Raw genomic sequence first — 7566 nt, 5'->3', positions numbered from 1 at the left:
ATTGTGGCAAATAAGGTTTATCTAAAACTTAAAGCACTTGTTTTCTAGTGGTTTTATATATATTTATTTCATTTTCAATTTTTATTTTCTTAGGTTTAATTTCGGTAAAATAAGAATTTTTACGCAATTTTTAATGTTTTGACAACCTATAAGGCCAACTCAGGCCTCGGGTATCAGTAATGGGTTAGTTGAGTGTGTAGGGCATCAATTTGAGCTTAAATATGCAAGGAACGATGGTCGTTTTGTGACATCAACATTTAGCATCGTGACACTAAACTTTGAAGTATCCAAGCTTGAAAACAGGGTTGATGTTGTGATGTGGGGATCTTGGCGTTGCAATGTCATGACATCATCATGATAAATTGCTAACATCAGTAGCTATGTGAACAAAATTTTAAAAGTTACAATATTTTTAATAAAGCGGGGTATTTTAGGAATAGATTACCTTAATGTTACCCTAGGTTTTGCTTGTATATACACCCTTATAACCTCATTAGAAGAGTTGGTTGATAGATAGACAATTAATTAGTTTTATTTTATTTTTCTTTATAATTTATTTATGATCACGCTTAGTCACAATTCTTCGTATTCCAATGTGAAGACGATTGCCAACAGGGATTGCTCCGGGGCTATGCCTCAATTAATTATCAATGAGAAATTGAAAAATAAAGCTTAAATGTGAAAGTTATCATGGTTTTAGTTTTAGAGATTAAATTGAATAAAATGTAAAAGTTTAGGAAATTTTGTAAAATGAAATTAAAAGGTAATATGCATGTATTTGAGTGTTATAAGGTATTTGAAATTGATAATTTGAACTTAATTATCAATAGATCAAGGATTGAACCAAGTGGAGGATAATCGGGGAAAAGGAAAAATTGTAGAATAGTCCCTACGATTCAACTCGCTAGCTGATTATATTAGGTAAGTTTATAGGGTATAGTTATGTACTTATATATATTGATTATGGTTGAATTGTGAATATATATTGTTAGATTGTAATTTCACAATGTTTACCTTTTAGTACAAAAGGTGAGAGATAGGTTAAGGACCTAATTATAATATAACACCCCTAACCCGTATCCATCGCTGGAATAGGGTTATAGAGCATTATCGAACTTATTTCTTAAACAATCATACATTTCATATACATTTCTCAAATCCAAACAAAAGTCATTCAAATACAGTCATATAGTCCATTACACGAGCCCTCGAGGCTCAAAACAAACATTAGAAGTGGTTCGGGACTAAACTGAGAACTCAAGAAAAGTTTGGAAAGACATTGAAAATTTTTAAAGTGTAGAGGACACATACCCGTGTGACCAAGCCATGTGTCTCACACGACCATGAGACGCACTCATGTCACAGGCCATGTGGATATTTGAAATGGGATCACATGGCCATGTCCAGCACCGTGTCCAACCCCATGTAACTCAATGACTTGGGTCACACGGCTAAACCACACGCTCATATGACAGGTTGTGTACTTTTTGAAGTGGCCTCACATACCCACGTGACAAACCGTATGCTAGGCTGTGTAAAAACTGGAGGGTATACTAACTTGTGCCACACGACCAAGCCACAAGCCTATGTTCTAGACCGTGTGAAGCTACTAAATTGGTTTCTAAAGAAGTAACAGGGACACACGACCGTGTCACCTGGTCATGTGTCACACACGGCTGAAACACACGCCCTTGTCTCTGCCCGTATGGAAAAAAATATGCTATTTTCCAAACCATTTTTCTCACCTAAATTTGCATCAACCTAAACACATCAAATAGCATATGACCACATCATCAATAAGCATTCAAACTAACCAAAATTCAAATTTGAAACATGTAACTTCATTACCATTAATCTAAGTACTCTTAGGCATGACAATTGGCATTTATGAAATGTACCAAAAATCACCTCCAAAAGCTACCTAAATGGTCAAATGCATACATGAGACATTTTGCCTAAACTTAGCATGAATTTCATCTCAACTCCAACCATTTGAAACCAAAAGACAATTTCATAAGAAAGGCATTCATATAACAACTAAACACCACAATTCACAAGACCATATATATGCATATATACATTTCCAAATATAGGACTACTTACAAGGCAATTCAAATGGCCAAAATTCATCAAGACATAAAGGTTATATTAGCCAAAAGACCTATACATGCCATATAACCAAAATACACAAAGTTCAAAAGTACTAAAACAACTATCGGATAGTATGATGAGATCTTTGACAACTTTCAATCCAAGCAAGCTTCGAAATCACTATAACGAAAAAAGTAAACAAAGTAAGCTATTAAGCTTAGTAAGCTTGTATGGCTAATAAGCACTACTTACTATTCATTCACAATTTAAAGAAGCATAAGTAAACATAGGTAAATTTCAATCAATCATAACCTTGTTAGTCATGTATGAATACATCAACTATGAATTACTTGTCATACTTTTCACAAATACCTGAAATAGTTTGTATCATCTCTTATATCCTCGTCCTATCATCTTTACCCATTGAACCATTTGGAATGCTATCGAATACTCAAGAATCTCACACACTAAGTGTCAATACATGGTCAAAACCATCTCTATCTCATATCTCATATAAATGTTCACTCTCGAGCTATCACTGGGTCTGCTCATATAAGCTGATGGTCAAGACATAGCTACACAATGCTGCTCACACAAGCTGACGAGTAACCACAACACATGCCGAAAAACTTAGCCCTCGGTAGAACATACAAAACCAGCACTCAAACATGGTAACCCTTAATGACATGTCATTTGTATCCCATCTATTCCTAAGGCTCAACCAAGATCCATACATTGCCGATAACTCGTTCAAAATTTTTGTGGAGTCATATCATCACAATTATATAAATTAAGCATTCAAACACATATAATTTAATGCTTATTAAATAAACAAATTTACCTTAAATTAATAAGGAGAAAATCTACTAATCAATCCACTACTTTATTTTTTTCCCGATCTAAATCCGTACGTTGCTTTTCTTGATCTATATAATCTAATTTAACTTATTTGAATATCGTTCTATTCAATTTAATCCAAAATTCATATTATGAAAAATTACTATTTTGCCACTAAACTTTTGACTTCTTTATAATTTAGTCCCTATCTCATAAAAAGCTAATTCTTGCAATTTAGTCCATACCAATGCTAGCTGAATTTCATCTATGCTCATAGCAGCCCACACATTTCATTATTTAACACATTTCATCACATAATTTTCATATTTTACAAATAAATCCCTATTTGACAATTTCAACCAAAATCACTTTACAAAACTTGTTTATCTAACAAAAACCATTCATTTTCTATCATTAAACATAAAAAAACATACACATTCATCAATGGTAAAACCCTAATAGTTTAACAGTTTCACAAACTAGTCCTTGGGCTAGCTAGATTAAGCTACAACGACTTCAAATACATAGAAACCACTAAAAATAGGACAAAAAATCATACTATGCAAGCTTTGAAAGATTGGCCGAATGGTAAGGCTTCTCTAATGGCTTTTTCTTATTCAATTTTCGACAAGAAGATGAATGAAGAGGAAAATTGGCTTTATTTAATTAATTTAGATTTTTATTTACTAAATTACCTATATAACCTTTATTAAACACATTAATAATGTCCATAATTGTCCACACAATATAGCAATGGTATAATTACCACACAAATCCTTTAACTATTTAATTTCATAGCCATTTAGTACCTTTAACTTATAGAACTCTAGTTTTGTAGCTTTTTCAATTTAGTCCTTTTCACCAAATTAAGCATGCAAACATCGAAATTTGTAACACCCCAAACCTGGCCTAGACGTTATGGCCAAATCTGTGATGTGAAATTGGAGTGTTTTTCCAAGACACAAATCGACAAAAATTCATTTTTGTTAAAACTTCTTTAGACTCTAAATAAAAAGTTAGGATGACTAGTTCCTTGTGAAAACTCAAATTATTTAAGAAAAATATTAATTAATCTAGTTTCTCAAATTTTAAAATAGTGATTGTTGCAGAAGCTTTTAAAACGTATGGTGTTAAGTGTGATGATTTCAGAAAAACATTGGTTTCTGCTTTCTTGAAAATACGGGTCCTATTACTAATAGGTAAAATTAAAGCAATTAAATCCCCAAATTAAAATAAACTTTATAAGGCCTTATTACATAATGAAAACCCAATATCAAATAAAATCTAACTCATAATATTTTAAATAAATTAACTACGTCAAGTGGCCACCTTTGAGTCCTCCGTTGCCTCGATCCATCTAAGCCTGGACATTTCCTACATAGATAATATATGGGTGAGTTTATGAGAACTCAATCTGTGAAATCCCAAAGTAACAAACAATCAGAGTAAACGCAATCTGGGCCTAGGCCCGTTAGTTCCAATTAGGGCATTAGGCCCTTTTCAGAAATAGTATCAGTTTGGGCCTGAGCCCATTTCAGCACCAGAGGCAGTGTGGGCCTTAGCCCATTTTAGTACAGTATGCGAACAAAGAGTCCTACCCGATCCATCCACTACACACCATCTCCGTACCAACCCTACACACCATGTAGGGATAAAATTGACCTACCCAACCCTACACACCAAATTGTACCGATCTCGGTACTAAAAATAATATTTACAACAAAGCTACAAGTAATAGGCTTATAGCCTTTCAATACACTTCCTCCAAAATCATATATCCCACCCTATGTAATGCAACATAATAACATATGTGTATGTAGAAATATCATGCTCAGAAACAGACATACATAATAAAGGGTATTTTGTCGATTTACCTCATAAGGGTATAATAGTCATTTCATCAGTATATGGTCTAAGTATACTTACTAACCCAAAAGTAGGTCCACGGTCATGTAAGGCGACCCATGCAACCTTAATAGTAATCCACAGGTAATGGGCCTATAGCTCATTTTGTAGGCCCATGTGGGCTTACATGCTCATGTGGCCCATAAGCCCAAAAAAGGCCATAGCCATGTGGTTTACACAGCCTAGCCCAATATTTACCACACTTGGTGCTATTTCTCTATGTGGGACCCACACGGCCTAGTCCGGCCTAGATTGGCCCAAAAACTTTCTGGACCACTAAAGCGCTTATGGCCATCTTGTCAACCACACGGCCTGCCACACGGGTAGCCACACAGTCGTGTGGTTACGACATCCCTCTTTTCAGGTTTTTGGCTTTTGCTATCACACATCTACTAGTAGTGTGCACACACATGTAATGAAACTATTGTCGCAACATTTCCAAGATCAAAGCACCTATAATTCACAACGATCCACCATTATTCACATTCATGGTAAATCCAAAACCAAAGTATTGAAATCACTCTAGCTGATTCATTGCTACTTACCAATGCACCAATCGCCAGACCTTTCTTGCTCCACACCCTACGAACTCTCTTCAAAACTTTAACCTTTATCCGAAACAGTTAACCGATTCATCAGAAGTTATAATCACTTGCAAATATAAATAATACATAAAGTACTTACCACGAGTGACAAGATTACTTATTGTGAAAGGACAATCGGCCTAACCCACTTGACCATGGAGATCGTGCCCCTAACAACATTCGGCAACCACAGAGTTAAATGATAGTCATTAAGGTGAAATAAGGGTGAATGAGTAGGATACATTCGGCCCATAGAAGAAAAATAAATTGCAAACCTGAGAAGAGAAAAGACTAACCAATAATCGGCCTAGACTCCAATCTAGATGTTGCCCTTGAGTAACAAAAGAGATATTTGGTTTTAGCAAGAGAAAATAGCACGATTGAGAGGAGAGGAAGAAATGAGTTGGATACAACTAGAGAAGAGCAAGCAGAAATCGACCCCAAGTATCTGAATGGAAGAAGGAAGAGAAGGTGCAATCGGTTAGGAAAGATTGATTGAGAAGAAAAATAGGAGAAGAGAGGGGAAGTGAAAGTTCGGCTAATACCAGAAGAGTGATAGAGAGAGGGAAATTTTATCAACACAAGTACCTTACTATAGGATAAAACCAAGGTAGGTTAACTCAAAACGTACCAAAAGATCACAAACAAATTTCAACAATCACACAAACAATAGCGAAAGAGGACCAAATGAAAGAAAAGTCACTAGTAAAGAGCAAGAACTAAACCCATTCGGCACTTAGTGTCTATGATAGATTTTGGCACAAAGAGAGTCCCATTTTTGACAGACAACTCTCCACTCCCCTACTCCATGATTCACTCCCTAATTATCTCCTCAAAACTCTCATGTGACGAATTCAAACTCTCTTAACCACTCCCCAAGTTCGGCTATACACTTCCCACTTCCCCCAACACTCTTAACCGCCCCAAGAGCCATGGCCTCCCACTATCAATCAACCTCTTACACGACCAGTAGCAAAAAGAACACCCTTTTCGTGACACAGACTCGAACTCTAGTCTCCTAGTAGAAGTAACACGTCACTTGCCACTAGACTAGTAGGCTCCTTATGTTATGCAACCCTCACATAATTTTAAAAGTCTACTGGCTAAGGACAAAGGTTTACTCAAATAGGAGAAAAAATTTGTTCAAGGCAAGGCTTGAACCCATGCCTTCCCAGGCACTCTCAGAGTACTAAATCACTAAGTCAGTCACACATCCATGCCACAACACACAAAAATAATTTAATAGGGGTTTACGGGATTTAGGGCGTTACAACCCTATTTGGACTAGTCTGTTGTGGTATTTATCGTTGCGTTCAGTCGATCCCGAATTAATCTGACCTTACCCACGATATCAGATACTAGCTCAGGACCTAGAACACGCCGTTCACCCAACTCAGTCCAACATGAAGGAGTGCGACAACTACGACCATATAGTTCTTCGTATGGTGCCATTTGTATGCTAGACTAGTAGCTATTGTTGTAAGTAAACTCTGCTAGTGGCAAGTAATCCTCCCAATTGCCTCTGAAGTCAATCACACAACTCCTTAACATGTCGTCCAATATCTGAATCACCCTTTTTGACTAACCATCTGTTTGAGAATGGAATGCAGTACTGAAGTCCAATCGTGTACCTAGAGCTTCATGTAACTTTTTCCGGAACCAAAACGTGAAGCGAGGATCTCTATCGGATATAATGGAAACTGGTACCCCATGCACTCTCACTATCATGGATACATACAACTTAGCCAGTTTTTGTAACGATTAATCTGTGCGAACCGGTATGAAATGGGCAGTTTTAGTCAACCGATCCACTATAAGCCACACTGAATCTTTCTTAAAAGACGTTAGGGGTAGCCCACTCACAAAATCCATAGTTACTCTTTCCCACTTCCACATCGAAATCTTAACCGGCTGAAGTAACTAAAAAGGCAACTGATGTTCAGCTTTAACCTGTTGGCATGTTAGACATTTCCCCACAAAGTCGGTAATCTCATGTTTAAGACTCGACCACCAATATATCTCATGGAGATCTCTATACATCTTATTTCCACTAGGGTGTATAGCATAGGGGCTACTATGTGCCTCTCGCAGTATAGACTGCCTCAAATCAATATCCTTAGGTACATAAATTCTGCCTCAAAAACAAAGT

This window comes from Gossypium arboreum, chromosome 8 (genome assembly GCF_025698485.1).
Source record: "Gossypium arboreum isolate Shixiya-1 chromosome 8, ASM2569848v2, whole genome shotgun sequence".
Classification (NCBI taxonomy): domain Eukaryota; kingdom Viridiplantae; phylum Streptophyta; class Magnoliopsida; order Malvales; family Malvaceae; genus Gossypium; species Gossypium arboreum.
This window is presented reverse-complemented; position numbering follows the sequence as displayed.